General features: G+C 30.1%; 1 protein-coding gene across 3 annotated transcripts in view; it reads left to right on the top strand.

Moving 5' to 3' along the window:
- Window positions 1–15,000, top strand: part of LOC115211947 — a 1,127,226-nt gene that overhangs the window by 1,021,659 nt on the left and 90,567 nt on the right. The gene's annotated exons all lie outside the window — the stretch shown is intronic.

Genomic DNA, 15,000 nt, shown 5'->3' with positions numbered 1-15,000 from the left:
CAATGCACATTTTGTTATTAGAGGCAATTAAAATTATTATAGTGGTTTATGAAATCACAATACTTGATCCGGGAGTGCACTAAATCACCTATTTTTGCCTCTGCACAAATTCATTAATCCAAACCAAGATTTATAACCCAATCAAATAATATTTATAACTGCATATTTAATAAAAAAAAAAATTGAATTAAAAAAATTTTTGAAAATTGTACTGAAAAAAAATCTAGTAATAACCATTGCTATTTTTAACATTTATGCAAGGCCTCAATTTTGTAATAGGTTGGGATTATATGATGCTCTTTCTTTTCTTAAAATGAGTAAAGTTATCTGAGCATATTCTGAAACTGGATGTTTGACTTGATTCATTGAGAATTGACTTCTACCCTGTAATTGTCTAGGTAAATGACCTCAGATTTACAGACATAGAGAAAATGGGAGAATTTTGTCTTTGTAACTTTTATGGTTCATTAGCAACATAATGCAGAAATCAGGGATCCAAACTGGTTTAGTATCACAGTTCACTTAAAATTCACTGGGGTACAGTTGTTTATGAATTTTATTTCATATTAACGACAGCAGTGGAAATTGTATGAAGTTTAAAAGATTAAAACTATGAGAATGTCCCTTTAAAGAATATTTTTAATTTCAATGTATTAAAATGAAGAATTATTAACATTTAGTGAATTATTAAACTTGGTTATTATTGAGTAAAGTACTTCATATTCTATATCCTTATTATATTACCGATGTAAGTTTATATATGTAATTTCCTGACTTATTCATGCCGTTTATCACACCTCCCTTAGTATTATATACCTCACACTGTCTTTTACACTAATTCCCTGAATGAATAAAATAGAAAATGTTGGGTGTGAGGTGAAGTGTTCTAAAATATTGCTGCCTAACAAATGGTGCTGACATCAGTGTATATTGGCTGGTCACAAAGTTCAAGAGAGCTTTCATGTGGTCACTTATTCTGCTGGAAATAGCAACCAGTTCTTGCTTTTTCTCTCCCTAATATCAGAAAGCATATACCAAGTATTATAATTCTAATATACAAAAATGTAGTATGCTCATTACTGGAACACATTATCCTAAGTTCAATCTATCACATCTGATATGGAGCTAAGCAACAGCATCCTATTTCCTTTGAGCCCATGATTAAACAAATACATTAATTAGACAATAAAGTTTTCTGATATTAAAAGAACATTTTGTATTTATAAGATTAGATGCAGGCACATGTGAAAAAATTAGATTATATAAATTTAATAAGTAGGTCTGAATTCTAAATTCATCAATCCTATATTAAGTTAGGTCAGTTGTTCCTTTTGTTGAGTTTTCCATGTATAGGTGTGAGAATTGCCAGATATCTAAAACTTAAAATGTATTTTGTCATGGTCATCATATGTACGAGATGGCTTATATTTAATTGACTTGGTACTAATGTGTTATTTTTATTTATTTTATCGATCATAAATGGTTTAAATTTTGAAATGAAATTAGGACAGATATGAGCACAAGAAAATGATGTGTATTACATCAATGGTTTTTTATCATTTTCCTAAATAACAACAATTACCACTACTACTACTACTACTACTACTACTACTACTGATAATAATAATAATAATCCTTTGTACTATAGGCACAATTTGGTGGGAGCGGGCAAGTCAATTAGATCAACTCCAGTATGCAACTGGTACTTAATTTATCAACCCTGAAAGGGTGAAAAGCAAAGTCAACCTAAGCAGAATTTGAACTCCATATGTAGTGACAGGTGAAATACTGCTAAGCATTTTGCTTGGCGTGCTAACGATTCTGCCAGCTCATCACCTTCATTACTACTACTACTACTACTACTACTACTACTACTACTACTACTACTACTACTACTACTAATAATAATAATAATAATAATAATAGTAATAATAATAATAATAATATAATAGTAATAATAATAATAATAATAATAATAATAATAATAATAATAATAATAGTAATAATAATAATAATAATAATAATAGTAATAATAATAATAATAATAATAATAATAATAATAGTACTACTAATAATAATAATGTTTCTTCTGTTAAGTGCACATTCAGTAATTATTTTTTAAAGACTTGGCTTAGGAACATTAAGAAGAGTGTATTGCTAAAAGTGATGCACTTCAGCATGAGTGCTATTCTATTTCTATTTCTTGTCCTTTTTAATCTATGTAGTGAATCTAATAAATGTCTCTTTTAGTGCTTGCCACATTTATACTAATATGCAGATTTGAGGAATTGAAAGCAATCTAAAAATAAACCATGTAATATGTAGCAGTTACTATAACTAATCTTGCTTCATGAGCAGTCTGCATACATTTGCTGGATACATTAAGTACATAACTATATGTTGACAACATTGGAAATGATAGAGCATTGGACTACATCAGTTATTGTATTTAGGTTTGCTCCTCTCTATTTGAAGTTAAATTTTGCTCAGACTGATTTTACCTTTTAGTTTTTCTGCATCAATAATGCACTGGGGATTCTTCAGTTAATTATTAATTTTACTCAAAAGTATTGTCCCAGACCCTAGTGAAAACAAAATTTTAAAAAATCTGTTTCTTGCATAATCAAATGTCATATTTATTAAAGGTGAGGAAACAATAAATGTTATTAATCAAGTCACGTGGTTAAACTTAGAAATCCATATTGCTTGTCTCACCAGGAGCTAGCTTTCAAACATTTTATTATAACTGTTCATCATATTAGCTCTTCAATTTTCTATTTATTTTAAATGAGCAATATATATATATATATATATATATATATATATATATACATACATACATACATACATACATACATACATACATACATACATATACATGTGTGTGAATATTTTAGTAGATGTGTGTGTGTGTGTGAAGGTCATAGTTTGAATAAGAACTCTGTACATAATTATCTACAGTTTATTATCAGCAAGTAGTCCCACAGAACACTCATTTATTTCATGGGTTTAGTTAATAGATTAAAATCTCAGTGGTAGATTGTGAGTTTGTTCCTTGAAGGTCTGAATACACTGAGTGATTATATACTGGACTCATGAAATGAGTGAGTTCTTCATAGGGCATCTTACTCATGATATATATTCATGCATTTCACATGCTTTATCATGCTGGCGTGGGTTGGACGAAAACTTATAGAGACAGTATTTTACTGTTAGATACTCTTCCTATTCCCAATCTCTGTCAGTTTTTCAAATAAGGGATTTTTTATATTCCATCAGTATTGTTTACACAAGGTGAAAGACACACCATCACTATTTTGCTCAGATAGTATTCTGTGAAAATGCTGAGAATGTAAGCATTCACAAATCCACACACATATGTACTGACAGATTTCTACACAGTTTATGCCTGCCAGTTTCACTCACAAGTCATTGGTCAGGCATGACACTAGTCCAAGTGGCTATGCTGTGAGATGGGACCCTAAACCATGTGTTTACAAAGCAAACACTGTATCACACAGTCAAATAAGCATTTTAGGATGTCTCTAATGTTTAAATCAGCTAAGAAATAAGTGCAACTTCCTTCAAGATATTCCAGTAGCATCTCTGATTCAGAATTAGGATTGTTACAGCTAATACAGGAAGCTCTTGTTTACTTCAACATTCTGGAAAGGTTTTTTTTTTAACTATATGTCATTTTAGTTTAAAGGAGAGCACTTTCAGAATTTCTCAAAGGATGAGTCTCTCTGGGTCCTTGTTTTTTTTTTGTATAAGAAATAACAGTTTATTTACAAAAGGTGTCAAATAGACAACAAAGAAATAACACCAAAAGAAAGAAAACAAGAAATAAATAGAAAGTATGAAATACAGGAAATATCAAAGCAAATTGAGAATGAGAAAAAGAAGGAAAGAAGAAATTTTAAAAGAAGAATAAAATATAGGATTAAAGAAAGTAGAGTGAATTAAGTGGTATTCAATAAAATATTTTTATTTTGGAAGGGTTCACCTAGGTAAACCCTGGCAAAATCTATGGCAGATTTAGTGGAGGTGTGTTATATGAAAAATATTTTTTCTTTTGTGCATAGAGTGGCTTGATATCTCTCATTTGGCATACACATATACTATTTTGGATATGAGACTTCCTGAGGATCAGCCTTGTTTCCACAGTGCATAGGCCACAATTTCATCTAGCATTCTTGTAAGGTTTGCATTTCTTTGTAACTTTACACAATACTAAATACCGCCATTTACTCTTTTCAATAATCAGATGTATTTTGTTACATTGCACCTAATAATGTACTGATAAGTTGTTTGCTCCAAATTAGCAGTACAACTAAGTATAAAATTAATCTTATGCCTATATCTATGGTTAAGGGTGAAGTGCTTATCTGTTAATCTCTCACTCACCCACTCTCTCTCTCTCTCTCTCTCTCACGCACACACACACACACACACACACACACATTTTTCAATAGAATTATTCTGATATTACAAAAGATTTTTACAGTGGTTTTACACACACACACACACATAGCTAACTAGATAGATATAACATGAACTACAGTTGAAATGGCAGAGGTAAAAGATAATATATATCAAATTTATGTTGTGCATGACACATGTTTGAGCTACCTGCACAAAGAATTTGTTTCAAGTAATGCAGAACTTAGCTCAAACATTTATGTAAACACTGCATTTATGATCATGCAATGATATATTGAAATGCTTCAACAAATCAGCAAACATTTTAATTTGGAATATCCATATTATTTCAAGAATTTCATAACTTCTTGACTAAGTTCTTGGTATGTTGCTTCATCTATATAAGTAATATAGTGTATTGGTTCATAGATAAGGCTGTGTCATATTATCGGCTAAATTAATATGCATATGTGCTTGTGTGGGTGTGTATATATATATGCTTAGATTATAATGTGTGTGTATATTTATCTATATATACATACCATAAACACTCATGTGTGTGTGTTTTTTATATATATGTGTGTATATATATATATATATATATATATATATATATATATATATATATGTATATATATATAAAATATTAGAAAGAAACCACCTTTTATCAATTCAAAATGAATAATTAAATTACACCATCTAGAAAATTACATATAGAAAAGTTAAAATGAAAATAATTAAAAAGTAAAGATTAAGTAAATTACAAAAATAATATAATGTATATAATAGGTAGAAAAACGACATGTGTTTCGCTGCTATATTTAAGAAATGATTATAGTAGTAGAGAAATCACTTGCATATAAATATAGTCGCTCATCAGGTTAAAAATATAATAGAACAGTAAAATAATTAATTTCCTTGTAAGTTTATGCAGGGAGACAAAAGATAGGTTACCAAAATATATTATGTTTTGAAATCATATGTACCAAACCATGTGCCAAAAATATATAGATATATAAACATACTCAAAATATGTTAAAGATACATTAAAGAGATATAGATATATAAATATGTTAAGAATATATTAAGAATGTACAAAAATATAGTCTTATTTACTTTTTAAAAACGGTATTAAATATATAAAAATATTTAAAATGTAAATCCATAAGGGTTATAATTTGCTTAAAATCATCTACCAGAGTAATAAATGTAGCTCTTTATAAAGGTTATCAGCAACAGATTTTACCATAGCTCATAACAAATGTAATCTTACCAGTTGGATCTTCTTTGATGAAGGAGGCAGTGGTATTGAACAGAATTTAGGTTCATCTTTGCATCACTCTGCCCCCAGAAATGGCAGTCAGATATAAACTTCTATATGGATTTATTATATTTTCTACACTCAGATACTAAGTGAATTATAAACCTTATGGATTTACAATATTTTAACACTGTTTTTAAAAAGTAAGACCTATATCTTTGTACATTCTTAATATATTCTTAACATATTTATATATATTTATACCTATATATTTTTAGTGTATTTTTAATATATTTTGAGTATGTTTATATATCTATATATATTTTAGCACATGATTTGGTGCATATAATGATTTCACTATAGAATATATTTTGGTAACCTATCTTTTGTCTCTCTTCATTATTCCTCCTATTTTTCTATGGCTCAGATACACTGAGCACTTTGACGTGCCCTATATATAGAGATGATTCTATCTCTAAAATATATATATATATATATATTTTAATGATTATGCAAAGAAAGAGGCTTGGAAATGCCATTAATAAAGACTGATGAATGTGGATAATGAATGGGAGGAGGAGAGTCTGCCAAATGTAAAGACATGCTGATCTCTAACTGTGGAGGGAACCTGTGGTAGAGGTAGACTCAGGAAGACATGGGACGAGATGGTGAAGCATGATCTTCAAACTTTGAGCCTCACTGACTAGTGACTAAGACCTTTGGCAGTATGCAGCCAAGTGAAATCATAGTCATGGCTGATGCTGGTGTCATGTAACTGGCACGTAAAGAGCACTTTTTGAGCATTGGGCCTCACGGAGGAAAAGTGGCTGAGTTCCTTTCAAGTGTTTGGCCTCACAGAGGCAAAGCAACTGAGTTACTTTTGAGTGTTGGGCCTCACGGAGGCAATGACTGAGACCTTTGGCATTATGTCATGCTCAAGAAGACCCATCAAACCAAGCAAAATCACAGTCATTGCAGATATTGGTGTCACAAAAATGGCACCAGTGTCGGTGACACATAAAAGCACCCATAACACTCTCAGAGTGGTTGGTGTTAGGTAGAGCATCCGGCTTTAGAAAACCATGCTAAATCAGCCTGGAGTCTGGTGCAGCCTTCCAGTTTACTAGCCCTGGTCAAACCATCCAACCCATGCCAGCATGGACAACGGACATTAAATGATGATGATATATATATAGGTCAAATGTGTGTGTGTTCATATATTATATATGTAAATATATGCCACACACACATACACATTTAGGTAGATAGATATTATTCATGTTTATATATATATATATATATATATATATATATATATATATATGTATCAACATGATTATTATAATTATTTCCATTTCACTTCTCAGAGCTCTTGATTTCACTTGCTCCTGCTAATTTTGTACGAGCAGATAACAGTCTTTTGTCAAGGGTCTCACAGGGTCTCTTTCCTCAATACTTAACATCCAAGTAGCAATATCAAAATCCTCACTGTCCCCAATAAAGAAGTTTTCTGAGCATGTTCTACCCACATATCAATCCCAATTTCTCCAACAAATTTCTCAAATCTGGTTGTTAATGCTCCCATTGACCCTACAACTGCTGGGATGATATTTACTTTTTTCATTACCCACATACATGCAATCTCATCTTTCAGTGCTTTGTACTTCTCAATCTTTTCCAGTCACACATACATCCCAAATATAGCAATATCTATGATCTTAGTTTCCTTCAACATTTTATCAACTGCAATATCTGGCTTCCTAGCATCAATCACTGAATCACATTATTATTATTATCATTTTTATTATTATTATTATTAATAAAAGAATTAATTAATTATTATTATTATTATTATTAGAGCAGCAAGCTAACAGAATTATTAGCCCATGAAACAAGATGCTTGACAGCATTTCTTCTGGCTTTACATACTGAGTTCATATTTCACTAAGGTTGACTTTGCCTTTCATCCTTTTGGGGCCGATGAAATAAGTACCAGCGACATTCTGTTGTCAATGTAATCAACTGGCTCTTTCCTCAAAATTCCAGGCCTTGCATCTGTATTAGAAAGGATTATCACTATTATCGAGTGAGAGAGCAGTGCATGCCATGAAAGTGATGATGGGGTACAAATATGCGAAGCCCAAAATACCTATTATGACTATTCATCTGATACACCTGGCTCATGCATCACAACCATATGTGCATGACATGGTGATCTAATATCAAAATAAATGATGCATGATCTTGCAGGTGGGGTCCACTTAGAATTTTCTTGAGGTTGAGTAGCCCATCCTGCTCAAGAGGTCTCTGAATAAAAGTTGTTTAAGGATGAAGAATTCCTTTCAACACATATTTATGAAGCATCCCCACTACTCTTGTTCATGATCTGAAAAGTATATATTATCAGCCACTAAGGGACATGCTCAACTAATTAAGGTCAAGCAACTGACAAGCACATCTGTGGTATTGAGCAGAATATTTGCTGTAGCCCATCTTTTACACTAAGACAAACATGTACATGCTAACACTTCTAATCAGTTAAGATCAGAAGCCATGAGACCCACTGCTGGAACTGCATCAGGTCATTTATTATTATTATTATTATTATTATTATTATTATTATTATTATTATTATTATTATTATTATTATTATTATTATTGTCAGTAGTAGTAGCAGTTGTAGTGGTAGTATGTGGGTGTGTTTCTTTACAAAGAAGAGTAAAGTTTCGCTCTCATACCCTTTTGCAGTAACTACTTATTTGAAGAATGCCTACAGTAATATTATAATTATCTGAACTATACATTTCATCTTTAGGGTGTCTCTGTACAGTATTTATATATACATTTACTTTATATCAGTTTAATTTTTCACTTTTTCACTTGGGGATCACAGGTAGAAATATAATTCATTAGTTCAAATTTAGTTTGTGGTCATGTACACAGCCAAGAATAAGAGATCTGGTAAGAGATCAAACTAATCAAATATAGTGTAGAAATAATATTGTAGATTACACAATTTATGATAATGGTTATAGTGTTGAAAATTATAATTAGTTACAGGAATAGTATTGTTGAGTTTGATTTAGCATAACTATAGGAAGAAAATCCAAAATTAAGATATGTGTAAATTCACTGCTGTACTTATTACATAATTTTCTCCTTGTACAAGCCTATAAACTTAAAACCTTTGTGCCTATATAAGAGATTAATAATTCTTGGTTCAAATCGTTCATAGTTGACTTTGTTTTTTTCTTATGTGGATTTCATAAAGCAAATAACAGTATTATGCTAAAGGTTGATTTAGTTCCCTCTACACACCTTGAAAAATTTAGCCTCATCTCTACCTTCAGCAGAAGTTTATATTCATATTTATTCTTATTACCATTGTGAGTACTACGTTGTAGAATTGTCAAAGCCATGGAAAAATTCTTTGTGGTACTTTCTTTACATTTTCAAATCAAATCTTGCTGAGACTCACTTTGTCTTTCATTCTCTCAAGGATTGAAAAATAAGCACCAGTTAATTATTTAGATTGATGTAATCGACTATGCTCCTTACCCCAAAATTTGAGGCCTTATGTATAAGTTAAAAGCAACATCAACTACCATAATGAAATTTTTAATAATAATAATAATTATTATTATCATCATTTTTATTTTTCCATTTGACTCAATATATATCAAAATGATATTGAGTAAAATTTGTCTATCAATATTAGTGATAGACTGAAGTGAGAAATTTCAAGAATGTTATTTCAAAGCAGCTTCTTTCTACAGTTGTTACAAATATCAGTGCTGATTACATTTTCTTAGTGCTTATACACATGTAGTTATATATTGCATACACACAATCTTACATACACAGAAGCCTGTAATTATTAAGTTGTTAATATATTAATTTTTTTTCTCTTGTTTAAATAATATTATTTTCATCATATTTTATACAGATTTTAAAAAGTAAATTTATTTTATTTATTTACAAAATATTTATTTCATTTCATTTATTTCAATTATTTTTTAATTCTTTATTGGTCAGCGCCCTTTAGTGCTGGTTTCATATATATATACATGTATATGTTTACATACATACATACATACATATATATATATACATATATATATATATATGTATATATATGTATGTATATGTGTGTGTTTATATATATATATATATGTGTGTGTATATATATATATGTATATATATATATATTTATATATATATATCTCTATATACCTTCCTTGTGAATGTTGTGGTTGGTTAGTTGAGCACTGTATGTCGTCATTGTTGTTGTTATTGTTGTTGTTGGTGGTGTTTTTAATTTTGTTTTTTTGTTACGTTTGTATATTATTTTTTTCTGTAACTTCTTTTTTGAATTTCTGTTATTTCTTCAGTTTTGTTTTTCTGTTGTGTCATTTGTCTTCGTTTCTGCAGTAACTGTTTTTCGTTATTTTATCTTTGTTTTTTGTTTTTTTTAATGATGATGACAAAATCCAGTATATATATATATTTATATATATATAAGCATTTGGCACGATACAGTTTTAATGCCAGAGTGAGGCCAATGAATGCCACTGTGGCTTAGTCACACCATGCATGCTGATCCGCGCCCCTTTCCCTTTATAACCTCCCTTTTTACCCCACCCACCCAGAACCTTTTTTCATTTTATTCTTTTCATTTTCTTTTATTTGGTAGCACTAATTTTACCCTTGCATGTGAAATACAGCTGCACATAATTATTTAATTCTGCATGTTTGCAAATATTTTCTTATATCAATATTTCATTTTTTTTTCTCATTATTTACAAAAAATAAAATATTAAAGCATATAAAAAATTTAATTGCGCTCATTTGAAGCATATATTATTATGATTATTATTACTATTGATTTCTCTTTTCTTGAACAGATATTTTTTTCTTCCAAATTAAATCAAAGTTTTGAAGCATTTTGCTTTCCAATCTGAACAGTGTCATTGTGATTAAATTTTATCACTGTTGTTATCGTTATTATTATTATTATTATTATTATTATTATTATTATTATTATCATTATCATTATTATTATTATTATCATTATTATTATCATCATCATCATCATCATCATTATTATTATTATTATTATTATTATTATTATTATCATTATTATTATTACTATCATCATCACCACCACCATTCTCATTCTCATCATTTAATTAACTTACAATTCATACAATCAGATTTTTTTCTAATTACCTCACTATTGTTATTTCATTATTTTTAGAGATTGAATGTTATTATTTAAATTAAATTTGTATGTTGTTTTAAAAATGAAAAAAAGGGCAAGAAAAATAGAATAACAAAATATAAGAGAAAGGATGAAACTAAAAATATGAATAACAGTTAAAATAATGTGAATATTTATAATATCGAAGAATTTTTAAAGAAAAAAAAACAAAGATCAACAGACAAAGTTACACAAAATAACAAATCCAGGTTTATTCTTCTCATGTTTAGTGGATTTTTTTCAATATTGTATTTGAGAAATTTGTAAAGGGAGGTGTAAAATACTTATATAAGAATTTTCATTTGTTTCACACCTAGAAAGTCGTTATTTCTTACAAATGCTAACACATTGATAAAAGAATAATGACCCTCTTGAATATTTTGAAAGTTTTAAAAGCCATATTTATTCATGCCTTATTAATATCTTAAAACTCTTATGTAAGGCAGACAGCTGTTAGTTAATCTCCATATTACTCTTCTTTCATTCTCTGCCTTTGTAGGATTGTGTGTATGTATATATATATATATATATATATATATATATATATATATATATCAGTAACATGTGTGTAACTACCTATGTAAAATATTTGCATTCTTCTACCTAAGCATGATCTTCAATAGATTTTGTTACAGTCAATGAAGTACAAGACAAAATGATGCCATGTCATGAAATGTGAGACATGACTGTCTTTCTGCACCATATATTATCCCACTGCAAATGAAAATACAAAATAAAAATAAAATTAACAGTACTGTGTCTTGAATCGGTTTAGTAGAAATCTTACTTATGATACTGACTGCACCATCATATGAGCTCTTTCAAACTCTTACAAAGAAAACACTAAATTTATTTGGAGGCAGATTTCATAAAAGATGGTTGGGTGTACCGAAAATATTTTATAATTAATGCAACCTTCCTATGTAGTAACTGATAAAAACAATTCATTTAATTTTGACTCATTCATATCACATCATAAGCCACACCAAAAACAAACAAGTAAACAAAAATACTATTAATATTGACTTACATACACAATATAAAAGTTTGCTTTTTCTTAATGGGTAACAGATAGATAGTGTCAGTATCACATATCACATGGCAGGATACCATCTTTCTATTTAACTTCAGTAACTCCTATGAAGTTTGTTGAAGATCATAGTAAATAAAGTCATTATTTAAACTTTTTGAATTGACTGGGCATGAAGTGAGGTTGGCAGAATTTCAGTTGTTATTAGACCAAAGTGAACTGATTGAATTATTGAGTTTAAAGATAATGGAGGAAGTTATCAAGTAGTCAGAGTTTGAGATTGGGAAATGTGAAAGCGCTTTAATTGAAAAGTTTATATATATATATGTTAGTATGGGAAATGTTTCTTTAACAAGAAGAATTTTGCTATGATTGCAACAGCTAATAAATGTAGGAGAGAATCATACCAGCAAATACTGTTTTTCTTTCTTACAGATAGGCATTTGGAAGTGGGTGGTGTAATTGATTTTCTTTCTTTTTTTCCCCATCTTTTGAAGCCACTGTGTGTTAATGTTTCATTATTGCAGGCAATACATTCTCATGGAATGAAATGCTAGGATTTATAAGGGATACGTTTTAACATGCTAGCATGGAGAACGGACGTTAAACGAACGATTTAGGATGTCTCTAGGGTTAAACTTTCCATGTGTATAGTTGACTGTTTTATTGGGCTTACAACAGAAGTAATGTTGGAAGTTGGAAACATCAGTGGTGATGTTGAGAAATTTTGCTAATTTCAAGCCAGTTTCTGTAGTGATTGCAAATTCATAATCTGTAAAGAAGTGGTAGAATCCTTTCCTGATTTAATTCTTTGAGCTAGAGTTCAAGTTAAGTTCCACTGCATGGCATCTGGATTTTTGAACTATGGTGACAAGTTGCCCATTGCCTAGTGAGTTAAATTTGTCAGATGGAAACTGTATTTATATAAATCTGTGGCATGAGATGTATTTTTTCTGTCTGTGTTACTAGCAAAATGCTCCACATTTTGTCCTGTAAGCTAGCAGTTCAGCAAATAGAGCACAATAAAATTAGTTCCAGACCTTAAAATTAGTACTTGGTTGATATTATCTACTTAACTTTTCAAGGTAGTGACCCAGCATGGCTGCTGTCCAATTACTGAAATCAGAATTTATAAATACTTAACTTTCCATTTTGGGAATTCAGCTTCATAATAGCTGGTTACAACCCAAACATCAGTTACAGGATCCAAGGGCTGTAGTTAATGAAGTTTTCTGTATTTTTAAATGTAGTCAAGAAATCATATTTTCATTTAGCTGTACCGTTCAAGGGATTCTGGGGGGAAAAAAAAAACTATAGTCAGAAGTCACAAAATTCAGTAAAAATTGAGACATGTGAATAGATTAAAATCTAAACAGAGATTAAATAGAGTAATTGAGAAAATATGTTATAAATATAATAATGTTTGCAATTACTGTTCAATGTGTTATAAAAGTTTAAAGGTTCTCTTAAAAGGGAAAAAGAAAAAAAATTATTAAAAAATTGGGTAAGGGTTACATTTTAGTAGTAAGTTAGTGTAATATTAATAATGCCAGTACCTTGAAAAATGGCACAGTAAGAATATGCATACTCATTCATCTACATACATTCACTCACCCCACTACAACCAACATACTGGCAGACATTTACAAATTCCATGTGTGCCCAGCTTTGTGAAATCATTGTTTATCTGCATTTTCTAAAACCCTTAGATTCGGAATTTTCATGTTCTGGTTATTGTGAATTTTCAAGGATTAGTCTTTTCTCTGCTATGAATAGATTTAGATTACATCTATTACTGCCATTTTTTAAGGCCTTTGTCTTGTAACAATCTTCCAGTTGACATAATATTTTGAAGCATTTTTCTTTCAATAAATATAGTTTGAGAGTTTCATTTTATTTCACTTTCCAATGTTTCTGAATGAAGGGATCATCATCATCATCATCATCATCATCATCATTTAACATCAGTATGACTAAAATCTCTTCTTGAATATTCCTTCAGTCAATTCAAAATTCCAGAAGGGATTTTACGATCAGCATCTCTCATTTACTCCATTGAATCTCATTTTAAGTTTCGAAATATTCTTGTCTATATTTTTACAATAGATAGCACCATTTAATTACTTTTTCAGCTATCCCACTTTGACTAAATTTTGTTATTCTAACTGATTAGAATTGATTCTCCTTGAGTACTTTGAATACTTCAAATAGAAGAGAATAAAAATTTCTCTCTAAGCTTAAAAGCACAGAAGATTTCAGTGATTTTAGCCTAGAGTCTGTTAATAAACATTTCGTTGGTAGCCAGTTATAAAATTTTCATTTCCTCAAAATGTATTGACAAGTTTTTTTTAAATACATATATCTCAACTCTATGATTTATAATGAGTGCTTTTGCTCATTAACATGTGTGAATTACTTCCTCTGTCTGTCTGTTTCTCTCTCTCTCTCTCTCTCTCTCTCTCTCTCTCTCTCACACACACACAACGTAGGGGATGAGTAAGAAAGATACATATAATATTTGCCAAGCAAACAATTACAATACAGAATACAAGGAAAAACAAAAGCAACAAACTCACAAGAAAATGCACAAGATACATCAGATAAACAGACCATTCAGCAAAATTGCCCACAGGAAGAATGACATATAAGAGCCAGGTAACCCAGGTCGTTGCTACCCATGACATCATCCCCAGTGAGTTCTGACATTGTGGGACCGCCACCTACCAACAAAACCTCAAACTCAGTAATCTAAAGGATTCAAACCACTAGGGTGGAGGAGCATGTGTTGTTGGCAGTCGCATGTTCATGCAATTCTCATAGGGTCTAGCTGGACATGAACTCCTCTCTTTGCACCATGTAAAACTTCTACATGCTGTCATACACCATGTGTCAGAGAATGGACTCCACCATTTTCAGATGCTCAATGATGGTCTTCAATGTTCAGCTGTAATTGTTATTAATAATGTCTTCAACTTGAAGAATACACTCTGATGTTTTTGCCAAAAGCCTGCAGAACTTTCCAGACTC

The sequence above is a fragment of the Octopus sinensis genome, linkage group LG5, assembly GCF_006345805.1.
Source record: "Octopus sinensis linkage group LG5, ASM634580v1, whole genome shotgun sequence".
Lineage (NCBI taxonomy): Eukaryota > Metazoa > Mollusca > Cephalopoda > Octopoda > Octopodidae > Octopus > Octopus sinensis.
Note: the sequence above shows the minus strand (reverse complement) of the source record. Positions and strands in the feature narration are given on the sequence as shown.